The following is a 14,905-nucleotide window of genomic DNA, read 5'->3' on the forward strand; positions in this document are numbered from 1 at the left end:
TCCCATGGTATCTCAGTGTCCCACAGGAATAATCTCCAATGTCAAAGCCCTCCTACCTGAACACTGTGTATTCACACTCCTTGCAGACTCCCAACATGGATGCAATATCCTGCAGCCTGCTCCTCTAGCTCTCCCCCCATGGCTAGTTCAGGGTCTTTTCCCCAGTCTCCTTACACCTCCAGCACTCTTCTTGGTCGTCTGGGACATTTGAGAGACTTCCCCTTTAATTCTCAACTTTAGATTCATCATCCTCCCCTCACCATCCTTTTGTCTCTATCTGTAGGCAAGGCAGGTGAGAATAGTGGTTAAAAATGTGGGCTCTGGAGCCAGACTCCCTGGGTTTCAATACTAACTTTTTAGTTCTGTGATCTTGAGCAAGTTACTCAGCCTCTCTGAGCTGCTGATATTCCCCTCTGTAAAATGGGGATGACAATAGTAGTACCTGCCTCGTAGGGTTGTTATGAGTATAAAATGTTTTAATATTTGGAACACATAGTAAACATTGTGTTTTTGAGATTACAATGCCCAAATTATGAAGTGGGAGAATCTTCTCAAATTGGCATAGGAGGCAAGCCTCTTTCTCCTTTGGAATTCTTTTCTACTAAATGTGGCTCCTTAAGATTAGGACCAAGTATAGGTGAGGAATCAAGAATCCCCACCCCTTCTCAAGTCTCCTGTAATTCTGGCTTGTTTCCTCAAATGGATGAATTGAAAGCTTCTCTTTTTTTTAATGTTTATTTGTTTATTTTTGAGAGAGAGAAAGAGTGTGAGAGAGTGCAAGTTGGGGAGGCGCAGAGAGAGAGAAAGAGAATCCCAAGCGGTTGGCAGTTTGGAGCCAGAAGCAGGGCTTGAACTCACGGAACCATGAGATCACGACCTGAGCCGAAATCTAGTCAGACGCTTAACTGACTGAGCCACCCAGGCACCCTGGATTGAAAGCCTCTTGAAGGCAAGGATCATAGTGCAGACTTTTAGACTATTTGGCCCCCACTAGACACATAGTAGAAACAAGGTTTATTTCCATCACTCTTAAAATTAAATCCAGAGTCCTTAGAATGAGCCACTCACCTGGCCCCAGGCTCCTTCCTCAACCTCATTTCCTCCCCTTCTTTGTCTTGCTCATTCCATTCCAGCCACGTTGACTGTCCTGCTGTTCTTGGACGATGGCAAAGTGATCCTATCTCAGGACCATCACCTTTGCTGATCCTTCTGCCCAGGCACATTCTTATGTGCCTGACTACTTCCCTGACTTAGGCCACTGCTCAAGTATCACCTCCCAACAGAGGCCTTCACTGACCACACTCTCTGAAATAGCATTGGCCCCCACACACTCCTGTCAGTCAGTCCACCTTTACCCTGCTTTCTCTGTCTTCAGAGCATTTACCACGACCTGACATATATTTCATATTTTTTGAGTTGAACCCCATGAGGACTGAGATCTTGTCTGTTTTCTTCATTGCTTTGTCCCCAGCACCCCAGAATAGTGCTTGCTTGGCTCTCAATAACTAACCAATGAATGAATGAATGAATGAATGAATTTAGTGCGAGTACCTATGAAGAAAAGGGAATAACAACAAATTCTGTTCATTGCTAGAATTTTGAATACTTTATAATTTTAATTCCATGATTCTTTTAGCTTTAGCATTTTCAGAATAAATCTATATTTATGTATGAGTTTTGTTTCAATTTTACAAACATTACCCTGACAAAATTTAAAATCCGGTTTAAGTCAAGTCCAATTTTTAAAAAAAAATACCTGATCTGTTTATTCTCCATCCCAAGGGAAAGGAATGTGTATGATTGAGTGCATGAGTGTATGTATGTATGACAGAGACAGACAGAGAATGAGAGAGAGAACAGTTACCTGCAGTGAGGAAATTGGATAGGGAGTGGGTTGGGGAGGCATGAGTAGGGGAGTTCATGTTACCCAGAAAGAAAATAATTTTGTTTCAATTGCTGCATTTTTTTTCTAAATTGTTGTTTGAAAATCCTGTAAAAAAAAAAAATGAAAACCAAAGAAATGAAAAGCTTGGTCAACAAGAGGTTTGTAATTGTAAAGACATCAGATCAGGAAATTTCCCAGGGGCTCATGCAGGACATTGTGGAACCATGTGAAAGCTTTTATGAAGTGAAACTTCAGAAGAGGAGATAAATATATGGCAGCTGCTCTCCAGCTCATATCCCCTTCAAACAGGGAAGATGTGAGCAGGGGATTGCCCTCTTGGTTCTGGGACCTTCCTCACCATGAAGTAGTATGTTCCCACCCACCCCTGGAGCCCGCATTCTATTCAGGCAGCCCCCTATATTGTGTATACAGCAACTGACAGTTGAAGAGAGTCTCCCAGCCTGCCCTGGAAGACAAAAACCCACTTAAGTCAAAGCATCAGCAGCCAGTATTTTAAAGAAGCCATTTAAAAATCTGTTTTAAAAAATATATGGTAGCATTCTTTAAAGCAATGGCTCTCAAACTTGGGTATGCATCAGAATCACTTGGAGGGCTTGTTAAAATTCAGATTGCTGGGTCCCACTCCCAGAGTTTATGATCCAGAAGTTCCAGAGTAGGGCCCCAGAGTTTCGTTTCTAACAAGTTCTCTGGTGATGCTGATGCTGATCTATATAACAAACTTTGAGAACCACTGTTCAGGGAAAAAACACAGGAATTTGGAGGCAAAGAACTTCAGTTCAAGCCTTCTGTGATTTATTTCACCTCTGAACCTGAGTTTCTTCTTTCCTGAAGTGGAGTTTATAAAGTTGTTTTAAGAATTAAATGGAATGGTGTCTATGAAAGTTCTGTGTGAACTGTGAATGTGGTGTACAAATATTAGCAATCAGATGGCTTTACAGATGGTACTTACTGCCACACACCCCCACCAGATTTTCCTGTGGCTCTCCCCTCTCCATGCAATTTTGTCCCACCAAGTTCATGAGGCACTTGGGAAAAAACTATAGCCAACAAGGCCTTGAGTAGCAATTTTTTTCAATCCACTGAGCACAGCCTTGATGCTGACTTTGACTTGACCTTTCTTTTCCTTTGCCTGGTTTCCTTTAACTTGCCCCTTGTTCTTCCAGCCCTGGCCACCTCTGACAGCAAAGAACAGCTCCCATTGCTAATATTGTGGTAAAAAAAAACCTGTCAGATGGAGGTTTTTTTAATTAGTACAATAGACAGAGGAATCCACCACCAAAGAGCAAAGCATTTGTTGGGGAAGCATTTTGTTAGGTTGGTGGGCTCTAGGCTGATTTATCTGAGGGCAAAATACAGATGTTTGAAATAGTTAAGTATACGAGTATTACAATTATGCAAGTATTATGAGTATTGCATATTCCTAACTTAGGAATGTATCAGACAGTTGCATCAGATGGTTGTCAGGGTAAATGATATGCCCATGTAGAATGGTGTCTTTTTTCTTTGAAAACTTTTTCTCATTCAGCTCTAATACATGTGTAGTGTAGAAAGCTTTGAAATTTTTTAAAGGTATAAAAAATAAGAATGACCCTTAATTCTGCCACATAGAGACAAACACCTGCTGGTAAGATATTGATGTATTGGCATTCAGCCCTATAATATGTGTAGGCTTGTATATGAATATATATGTACATCCATATATATTTTTTGAAATGGGCTGATACTATGTACAGGTTTGGATGCTTTTTCTTTCACTTGCCATTATATTGTGAGCCTTTTCCAGGATCATTAAGTAGTCTTGAGAAACATGGCTTTTAATGGCAGATTATTTTTCCTTCATGTAGATGTACAATACCTCCCTTAACTCTTCCTAAATGTTGGACAGTTAGGATATTCCTGTTTTTACCTTTATAAATAACTCTGCAGTAGATGACACTTCATGTACATAAATCAATGTGTGCATCTCTAATTGCTCTCTTAGGGTAGAATCTTAGGAGTGGAAAGACTGTATCAAAAGGTAGGAACATTTTTTAAAACAGATATAATTCACATACCATAAAATGCATTACCTTCAAGTGTGTAATTCAGTGGCTTTTAGTATATTCACAAGGTTGCACAACCATTAATACTGTCTAATTCCAGCAGAGAAAAAATGGAGTGCTTCATAAATTTGCATGTCAGCCTTTGCAGGAGCCATGCTAATCTCTGCATCATTCCAATTTTCATGTATGTTGGCTGAAGCAAGCACAATAGGAACATTTTGATGTCTCTTGATATGGCACATTTCTTTCTAGCAAATGTATACCCATATCCCTTCCCACCCAGGAATGTACAAGAATGCCCATTTCCCTGAAATTTTACTGACACTTAGTTTAAAAATATATATTACCAATATCATTGAAAATGACGGGGCGCCTGGGTGGCTCAGTCGGTTAGGCATCTGACTTAAGCTCAGACCATGATCTCACAGTTCCTCGGTTCAAGCCCCATGTTGGGCTCTGTGCTGATAGCTCAGAGCCTGGAGCCTCCTTTGCATTCTGTATTTCCCTCTCTCTCTGCCCCTCCCTGCTTGCACTCATGCATTCTCTCTATATATATCAAAAATAAATTTAAAAAACATTTAAAAAATTTAAAAAAAGAAAATGACATTTTTATTGTTTTGTCTCTTTGATTAGCATGTCTTCTTCTCCCACCTAAACTCTAGCTGTTCTACAGGGACCTGTCATCCATGGTCTTTCCTTTGCACACATTTACCATGGGCAGTCATAGCCAATGAAGCATGTCAGCTGCCTCCTCTCAGAATAATGACCACATGTCCATACCCTGCCCTAACCTCTTTCTAGCGCTGTGGCCCAGACATTGAGGTGCTTGCTGGGCGTGTCTATCTACATAATTTGATAGCGTGTGAAACAAATTCATGTCTAAAATCAAACATTTCTCTGGCTCTTGCCCCAACTTCCCTATCTAGGTTGGCACTACCACTTTTCTTCCACGTGCTTCATGATCATGCTAACCCCGTTCTCATATTTAATGAGTAGTCCAACCTTGTTGGTTCTGTGTCTCGTGTTCTCTTTCCATCTTTCCCTTCTGTCATATCCCCACTGTCATGTTCTAGCTCTACCTTTTATTGTATCTATTGTGTAAGCCTCCTCACTTCATGCTTTCAGTATTTATCCACACAATTCAACCTACACATGACTACCAAAATAACCTTCCCAACATACTGCTTTTACCATGTTGCTCTCCTATTCTGTATCTTCCTAAGCTTCTCTCTTGCCTATTGGGTTATGTGAGGTAAATACACTGACACTTAAAGCCCACCGTTTTCTTGCATCATTTTAACTTTACTTCCTGTGTGCCTTATATAAACTGTGCTTCATTCAGCATATTCCTTCTTTTCCCACTCTTACTTATGCAAACCTGGCATGACGTCTCCAGTCTCCTCCAGTTTAAACCGAGACTGGGGCGCCTGGGTTTAAACTGGAGGAGACTGGAGACGTCATGCCAGGTTTATATATACAATGGAATACTACTTGGCAATGAGAAAGAATGAAATCCTGCCATTTGCAACAATGTGGATGGAACTGGAGGGTATTATGCTAAGTGAAATAAGTCAATCAGAGAAAGACAGATATCATATGTTTTCACTCATGTGGAACTTGAGAAACTTAACAGAAGACCATGGGGGAGGGAAGGGGAAAAAATAGTTTCAAACAGAGAGGGAGGCAAACCCAAAAGAGACTCTTAAATACAGAGAACAAACTGAGGGCTGACGCGGTGGTGGGGTATGGGAGAGGGGGAAATGGGCGATGGGCATTGAGGAGGGCACTTGTTGGGATGAGCACTGAGTGTTGTTATGTAAGTGATGAGTCACAGGAATTTATTCCTGAAACCAAAAGCACAATGTATACGCTGTAAGTTAGCTAACTTGACAATAAATTGTATTAAAAATAATAAATAAACTGAGTCTTCAAGATTTAGCCCAGAGGCACTGTGAAGTCTTCCTTAATTAACCTGTGCTTTCTCTTTTTTTAAAACCCTCATTTTGTTAGCATTTCCTTCAATGACATAACTTTCCGGTTAGGGTTTAGTGGTTACTTAGGTATTTCTATTCATCCCCTCTCACATTGTAAATTCTTTAAGCACAGGGATTATATCATCTTCATTTTGGCATGTTCCGTAGTACCTCTCCAAGCACCTTAAATTGTGGATGGAAGCTCCATAAATGCTTGAATAAGAGAATGGTGAAGATTGCCAACTTTTTTAAAAAAATATATATATACTACTAATGAGTCAATTTCAGGAATGAACTCTGTGTTAAGAAGGTACAGATGCCAAATGACCCAAATATCATGGCTTCTTCTTTTTCCCTCACTCTCCACATTCAGTCCATCAACAAGTACTGTCAGCTCTACCTCTTCAAGATCTCTCGAATCAAACTTCTTTTCTCTACCCTACTGCTTCTTCCCTAGAACAAACCACTATTATCTCTTACCTATGAGAGCCTTTTTAACTGGTTGCTTGGATTCTACTCTCATCCTGCTTAAATTCATCAGCCAAGTGAGATATTTATAAAATGTAGATCATGCTAGTCCCCTGCTTAACAATGTCCAGCAGCTTCCCATTGCACTGAGAATTAAATGCATACCTCTTACTTTGGCCTTTGAAAACTCTACAATCTGGTCTTGGCATTTTCCCAACCTCATCTCCCACTGCTTTCCACCTGGCTCACTGTGGTCCAGCTCTGCTGAGCATTGACCCTTCCTCATTTTCATGTTTGCACAAAGCAGAGGGAGTGGGTACTGTTGGTTCTACCAGGGTCCTCACTATTGTTGGCTATTGTCGTAGGGCTCCATGTCCTTCGTAGTGGAGATGAGTTGAAGACTGGCCAGAAGTAATTCTAAGGGCTTTGAGACTTAACTTTAGGAAAAACCTTTGTGGGTTTCACCATCCTCTTGAAAAAGTGGCATCTCCAGTACTGAGTCTAAGCTGAAGAAGATATTTGGCTTAAAGGGAAAAGAAAGGAAATCTTGTATTATTCCCATATCTTCCTTCCCAAGGGATACTACAAATATTACTAATAGAAACCAGAGCTGGAGGACAAACATCCTCCACCTTCTTTATCACTCTGGGTGTTGGTTTAGGAAATTGGGCATCACACCAGAAACTGGCTCAACAGATGATTCTCTGTGAACCTATTGTCATTTTCCCTATATTCTCTCCTGAAGTCTCCCTCAGCCCTCTGGTGTTGCACTCTTAGCTTTTGTACATACAGGGAAGTGAGAAAAACTCTCTTTCATTATTCAGATTCTTGACTTGCTCACCTTGCTTCTAGAAGCTGTGAAATATGAACCGTCAACCTTCTTGCCTTTGGGATCGTTGACAAGAAACAGTCTATGATGGCTATGTCTTATTAGACTGTACATAGAACTAAAATATACTCTCTATCCCACTCTGAAAGAGAATTACAGGTACTGTGCTTCTAAAATACTAAGCATTTTTTAACCCCTAATATTTGCAAAACTCTCTTGCATCAGTCATAGGTTGCCTCTTTCCAGCCTTCTTTAAAAAAATAGGTGTCCCCCTGTTTTAAAGATTTCAATGTGAAAATTGATACATGAAAACAGAAGGTCAAATATAAAGACCCTTATCAGATAAAGTTATCATTCTCTAATTGGAGAGCACAAAGGTACCCCCTGACACATACAACAGCATTTGAGGGAGTCTTTATTTCCACTGCAACATTCCCTTTCTTATTCACTGCCCTTGGTTTCCTTTTAGCCAGGGATGGACCCCGAGATGGAGGGTGGAGAGGTGGATCCAGCATATTTACATGAAAGAGCTTGACCTGACTGTTCAGAGAGGTGAGGGAAGGTTGGAGGAGGTAGGGAATGTGGGGAGACAGAAGTATACCAAAGACCCTCTATGTAAAATACCCACATTTCAGATGGCCGAAACTATGACTTTCCCAGACAGACAAGAAAGCCACTGTTGTAAAAGTTGTCTTTAAAATTACACACACACACACACACACACACACACACACACACACACACGTTCCCCCTTGGTTTGGTCTGTAATAAGAAAGGGCCCTGGATCACCAGGCCGCAAGGTCCCCCACTAGCAGTGGGGTGTGAGTGGACCTTCATAGCTCTGTATCCTTCCATGGTGATCAAGCAGCTTTTCCCCTATTTTGTCAGATAAACAAGCCATGCATTGTTCTGTCCACCGGTCTGTATGCAGGCTTCCCTTCCTGCAGAGCTGGCCAGAATAAGCTTGGACTCCTTCATGTGGGGCAAGTGGAATGTACTGTTCAGGGGGAGGCTGGAAAAACCACAGAAAGTAAACAAAGCTAATCAAGGACACTCTTTTGTGCTTCTTCTTATCTAAATACTTTCAAAAGAGGAAAGAGCCTGCAATAGGTTATATCCCAGACCTCAGATTAAGCACAATCCCAAGCAACACAGGCCATGTTTTCCTTCTTGCCCTGGGTTGGGGCAAAGCCATGGTTCTCTTTCTCTGTGTGCCTCTAAGTATTGCTTAATGGGTCTGCTGGGAGCCAGAATCAGAGATGGGTAATGCTGCCAGAAGGTACTGGGGCAAGAGCCCACTAAGGCACCCCATCCAGAATTTTTGCATCTCCCTCTCCTCATCTCTCACAAGTGTTTACCAGAGGACTCTTCTGGGAGCTAGCTTCTGGCTTATCTGCCACTTTCACCTTCATGTGCCCATCCTCATCTTGCATCCATGCCAAGTTCTTATTTTCTGAGTGCTTGGGAAAGAAGCAGTCATCTTTACCTTCCCCCAAACATAGGAGGTTATATTTGATAATGTAATCTGGAACTCAGCATTGATAAGTGAGAGGATTCCCCTTTTACCCTCACCCCAACCCCCAGCCTCTTTTCCAAATCCCAAATTGGCCACACTGTTCGTGTTCCTATTTTATCTTCCTTTGCCCAAGAATTTTTCAAGTATATTCCACCTGTGCCCACCTGCTTATCATATCACCTCATTTGGTGATTCCGCATCTCCTCCGCCTGCCCCACCTATACCTCAGGAAGTCCCATGAACATGCTTGCTCCTCTACTCATAATTTTCTCAGCCTCACCTGGCTACAGAAAGGACCCAACTCCTATCAAACTCATTGTTCTTTATTTTTTTAGGATGTGGGGATCAGCAGATCTCATCAGGAAAGCACTGTTTTGCACTGGGTTGCTGAGTGAAAGGAGGAAGGTACTTGATAACCAGAAGATTAGGGAAGGCTGGGCACCCAGGCCTGAGGAATGACATGAGAAGAAACTGTTTATCCCCATGCTTTTTCAGACCAAGAATTATTCTTTAGTATACTGTTAATGGTACTGTATTCCCTAGTGTATTGTCAAAGGATGGTGATCACACCAGCAGCATCAGCATTACTGTAGAGCTTGTTAGAAAGTTAGATCTGGAGCCTGCTCTAGACCTGCTAAAACAGAATCTGCATTTTAGCAAGATCACAGGTGATTAATATGCCCATTGAAGTTTGAGAAGCTCTTCTCTAGAGTATAGGTTTGGCTTTTGAACATTATTTTCTTCTTTTAAATGTTTTAATTTTTATTTAATCCCAAGGTAGTTAACATACATCCTTATGTGAGCTTCAGATGTACAATGTAGTGATTCAACACTTCCATATGTCTTCCGGTGCTCATCCCAACAAGTGCACTCCTTAATCCTCATCTCCTGTTTAAACCATCCCCCCACCCACCTCCCCTCTGGTAACCATCTGTTTTGAACCTTCTTTAAATTAGCCCTTTCTCATTAATCTTCATTTGGAATGAAGAAGTCATTTTTCATGCTATTAACAGTACTTTTCCCATTATTATTTTGTGTAGAAGATAATATTAACAGAAGGTACCATTTGTTGAATGCCTGCAGATGAGAAAATGAAGGCTCTGTGACATACCCAAGACCAAACAAGTAGTGAATGGTAAAGCTGAGACTCTAAGCCATATTATACACCCATAAAATCCCCAGACTTTGCCCATACAGTACTAACTACCAAAGGAGGGCCTATGGGCTTACTTGGATGGCACCTGTCTTTTAGGGAGTAGACAAAAAGTCAACCCAGACTTCACTAGGTGGTACAGAGGAAAGAGAAGGGAAGGGGCCTCCAGGCATGATTTCCCCAGAGATAAATGGCCTGAGCATACTTCTTGTCCTGAGGGAGCTCACATAAGCCTTCTTGGGCCAGAAATTGCTGGAATTAGGACCAGACGCCAAGGGAACCTGGAGTGGGGATCAGGAGTATTACAAAAGGAAACCCCCAACCCTAAATCCCTGAGAGAAATTAAACCCTGATGCCTGATTTTGGGCTTGGGATATACAGCAAAATCATGTGGGGCCACTCTGGTTTCTGGCTATCACATAGGTCAGTGAGGACATCATTTGAAGCCCCAGCCTGGGGCCTAGGACTATTACATCATAACATGCTATAGCTGGAAGGGTTGTTTGTGACAATGGAGTCCAATGTTTTATTTTGCAGAGAGGAAACAGAAGCTCAGAGAATGGGAGTAAGTTGTCAGAGTTCAGAGAGAATTCATGGCAGGGCCAGGGATGCTGACTCCAAGCACCACTATCTCAGTTGCAAAATGAAGTTTTCTTTGGATCTTTCCAGGTGCCCATAGGAAGTGCAGACCCTGTAAATATGACTGAGACTGGTTTGTAAGTCTGTATAGCTCAGCAGGACATTCACCTTGGAAAATCTCTAGGTCACTATCCCCCAGCCATGTAAAATAAGCTGTAGTACTTACTACTTGCTCTTCAGGACCTGGAGTCTGCTAGGCTTGGCTGCTCTGGGCTTTCCTTTTCTGGGGCCCAGAGGACCCACGGAGATGGCTGGGTGGGGTCAGCTCAGTTCAGGAAGCACAGGAATTCTTTTAAGTGTATGTGTCTGGGGTATTTTTCTCTCTTACTTACGTGTATTTTTAAAAATTCTTTTTAGACACTCGCTTTATCTTTCCCAAACATCATTTCCTTGCTCCTTTCCTGAGTTCTAGCAGTGGCTGGGGGCCCAGCTTCCTTATTGGCCCCTGAGCTGTGGAAGGGGGTGGGCCAGGGCTCAGAAGAGGCTGGAGTAGGGAACAGGGGGATTGTTTATGCTTCTGGAACTGCCTTTCATCCTTCCCTTTGCCACCAGGGTACTGGCTGGTTTCTGGAGCAGCGTCTTCACTCCTGTCCTGCTCTTGACACTGGCTTTCCTTCCTCTGGCTGTGGTTGCATCTGAGTCGAACGGTTGATGGCCATACCCTGCCTTCAATGCGACTCCTCTCTGTTCTTGGAACTGGGACCTGACTGTGCCTGAGCCCTTTGCATCACACTCAGCAGCTTGGGCTGAATGTCCCTCATCTCAGGAGGTCTTAACAGGAAGGCAGATGGGTCTCACCTAAGGGAAGATCCAGCCTGCAGAAAGAAGCCCTAGGAGCTGGCTGGAGGGGTTGTTGAGCACCTGAGCTGGCTGGATACCCAGTTTTTCTCCTAAGCCATCTCCCCACCAGGAGCAACTTCCATGGTAGGTGCTGCTGGTAGCCATGGCTGCTGCCTCTCTTCCCCCTTCTGCTTTCTTTCTTCAGTATCCCTTTATTTTTGCTTTCTAAGAAAGGAACTTTGGAGTAATGAATGGTATGGTATGTGTTAATGACAGTACCTGAGCCAGTCTTAGGAGAAAGGGCAGGCACTGATGCCATTCCTTCCATGGCTAGGCCTGGAGCTGCATGTTTGGTGGTTGGCTTTTCTCAACTCTCCACTTCTTTCTCTTCATCACTCTTCCCCACTGCCCGAAGAGGGTATGGTTTAAACTCAAGGACCACCAAGACTTTCCCTTTATGACTGCTTCTTGTAGAAACAGCTAGGAGAAGCCTCAGATATACAAGCTTGTTGAGTCAAGTCCCTCTTTGGGGAGGAGGAGTCCTGTGGTATCCTAGAAAGGGCTGGAGGTTCTGAGCCTCATCCTCATTATGTGTGCTCTTGGCAAAGCAATTTATCTGCGTCTCTGTTTCCTCATCTGTAAACTGAGGATAATAATAGCTCTTACTGATAAGGTTGGAGTGAGGACTGAATCAACTAATATATACAAAGTGCTTAGTGCCTGGCACATCTAAGTGGTCAATTAATGGTCCCTGTTCTGTTTTTGCAAAGTTAATGGCATGTCAGGTACTACACTGAGTGGTTTCACACACAGAGTTGCATTTAATCCAGGCTATAATTCGTGAGTAAGGGGTTCTCTTCATAGTTTTACAGACAAAGAACCTACAACTCAGAGAAGTGACTTGTCCAAGGTAACACAGCTAGGAGTGGAATGTCAGTGTAGACTGTCTCCAAGTCTAGGGATGTTTAGTAATAATACTAGACTGAGTATTAGAACCTATTGATAGTTTCCTCTCCTTTTCCAAACTAGGGCTAGAAGTCTCCAGCTCTGGCTACAGTTCCTCTGCTAGGATTTTCCTTCCCATAACTTGTGGTTTTCTCTCAGTGGTCCCAAATCCCTATTGCCTTGATTCTGTCTCTTTGGGATTGTTTCCAACTCCTGGAGAGACCCTAGAGAGTAGATGCCTTTGTTAGCTACATTTCAAATTGTGGCTGAGGAGTGGTGTAGCCAAACCTTGATAGCAGATAGACAAATCTGGTGGGAGTACTTTTGAACAATCCAGAAGGACAAGTCTGAACTGATAACCTTTATTATAGTATGTGCTATTTATTGACCACTTGTTATGTATCAGGCTGTGTCTCAGATGCTTTGAAAATATTATCCCTAATCCTCACCATAACCTAGCCAGGTAAGGATTATTGTTCCCTTTTTCAGATAAGAAAACCAAAGCTCAGATGGGTTAAGTGCCTTGCATACAGTCACACATCCAAATTGGTAGAGTTAGGATATGAACCGAGATCCATCTCATTCATGTTAGTTTCCTTCCTTACTGGCCTGATACAGTTGGTGAGATGAGACTGTCATACATGAAATGATGATGTGCAATATAAAACATAATATTATTATAAGATAAATTGTGAGGATTAGATTACTAAGGGCAAGCACCCTGGAGGACATGGTACTTGAGCAGCACCTTAAAGAATAGGTGGGATGCAGATTGACAAAATTAGAGGGGGATTCCAGGTGAAGAGAATAGTCAGAGTAATAACTAAGATAGGCTGAGGGCTTACCAGACCTTGTTCTAAGCAGTCAACATACATTGTCTCATGTGATCTTTACAACCCCACGAATTAGGTATTTTATCCCCATTTTAGAGCTCTGAGAAGTGAAGTCACCTGTGCAAAATAACAGGCTCATAAGTGGGAGAGCTGGGATTCAAACCAAGGTGGTCCATCTACAGAGCCTGTGCTAGATTCTATTGGAGAACCAATGGCAAAGGTGCAAAGTTGTTTACAGGACATGACTGGATCACAGATATGGGAGATTGGGCCAGGTGGGTAAAGATAGCTCATAGACAGCTTTGAGCATCTCACCCAGTTTATATTTGATGCAGGACAGGGGAAGAAACAGGGAGTCAGGGAAGATTCTTGAATAGGTGAGTGCCACAATTCAATTGGTGTTTGACGTGATATGACCCAAAAGCAATGACTGGAGATGGAACAATGAGAGACTGGCTGGCAGACTGACACAGTATTTTGGACATTATGGTGTTAAGGGCCTGGACTAGAACAGAAGGTGTTGGTGGTGGGTTCTGTGGAGAAGTGTAATTATGTAGAATAGAATCAATGAAAATGGAGAGAGAGAGAGAGAGAGAGAGAGAGAGAGAGAGAGAGAGAGAGGCAAAGCCAGAAAGATATAAAAGAAGACCCAGTAGAACTCAATGAAAGATTAGATGGCTGGGGGAAGGTGGTATCAAGGCTGACCACTCACATTTTAAACCCTGGACTCTTCAGAAATCCTGGATGTGGAAAAAGGGCCCAAAATAAGAGAGGTGCCTTGTTCTCCACTGTATCTCAGCGCCTGGAAGCATAGTACCTAGTAGAAACACATGACTCTTAGTATGTAGCAATACACAGTACTTCTGTCAGCTGCTTTATCTACAGTTGTTATTGGATGACTACCAGGTAATATTAGCTGGAAAGATTTCTACCAACATGTCTTTGTGTGTGAAACTCTGGAACAGGCACCCCACCTCCTCCTGCTCTAAGGTCTTCTTGTACCTCTAGATTCCCTGCTGGGCATTCTGAAACCCATAATGGAACACTATAGTTAAAAGTGGGGGCCTCACTTGGCTTCCCTCCCCATAAATCTAGCCAGCGCTACTGACCTGTGGCTCCGGTTCCTGACCTTTGACAAGCAGCTTCCCTTGCCCTTCCTCTTACACCTCCTTGTCCATGTCTGGCCTGTTACCACTCAACCCTTGTTTTCCCTAGCAAGGCTGTTCTCCTCAGGACTGCCTTTTTAGGCCTTGGGCCTCTAGAACCTTGTACTGCTGGGATTTTCTGTGTTTCCACTAGGGTGAGGGGCATTCCCAGCCAGGATGGAATCCAGCTCAAGTCTATCCACTACTGCTCCTAGGAGGTAGAGAGCTGATTTATCTCACTAGATTACAAGCTTGTTCAAAACAGGGGCCATTATCTTAGTCAACTCTGCACTGTTAGTGTCTAGCATGGAGCCTGCCACAGTAAATGACTGAATAAATTAAAGGGGCTATCATATCTCTCTCTTTCTCTCTCTCTCTCTCTCTCTCTCTGTCTCTGTCTCTCATCTACTAATTTATCCTCCTCTTACTCTGTCATTCATCCCTTTCTCTATCACCCATTTCTCTCTACTATGTATTCCTCTATAATCTCTCAGTTTTCTCCCATTGTGTCATTTGTTTCCTCTCTCACTCTTTGTTTTTAATTTTTTTAATGTTTATGTGTTTTTGAGAGAGAGAGAGAGAGAGAGAGAGAGAGAGAGAGAGAATGAGTGGGGGAGGGGCAGAGAGAGAGGGAGACACAGAATCTGAAGCAGGCTCCAGGCTCCAAACTGTCAGC

The 14,905-nt window shown here is 42.7% G+C and overlaps 1 protein-coding gene and 1 pseudogene across 2 annotated transcripts in view; one reads left to right on the forward strand and one right to left on the reverse strand.

Annotated features, from left to right (window-relative positions):
- SHROOM4 (shroom family member 4) overlaps nt 1-14,905 on the forward strand; it is a 283,870-nt gene that overhangs the window by 220,366 nt on the left and 48,599 nt on the right. The window contains exon 1 of one of the 2 annotated variants that reach the window (XM_081793785.1): nt 11,011-11,450. The exons of the other annotated variant lie outside the window; for it this stretch is intronic. The gene's annotated coding sequence lies outside the window, so the exon portion shown is untranslated. Of the gene's footprint in view, nt 1-11,010; nt 11,451-14,905 lie in introns of those variants that run through there. 2 annotated transcript variants of the gene reach the window in all.
- On the reverse strand, nt 4,053-4,152 carry LOC145714746 (U6 spliceosomal RNA; annotated as a pseudogene).

The sequence above is a fragment of the Panthera onca genome, chromosome X, assembly GCF_046562875.1.
Source record: "Panthera onca isolate mPanOnc1 chromosome X, mPanOnc1 haplotype 2, whole genome shotgun sequence".
Lineage (NCBI taxonomy): Eukaryota > Metazoa > Chordata > Mammalia > Carnivora > Felidae > Panthera > Panthera onca.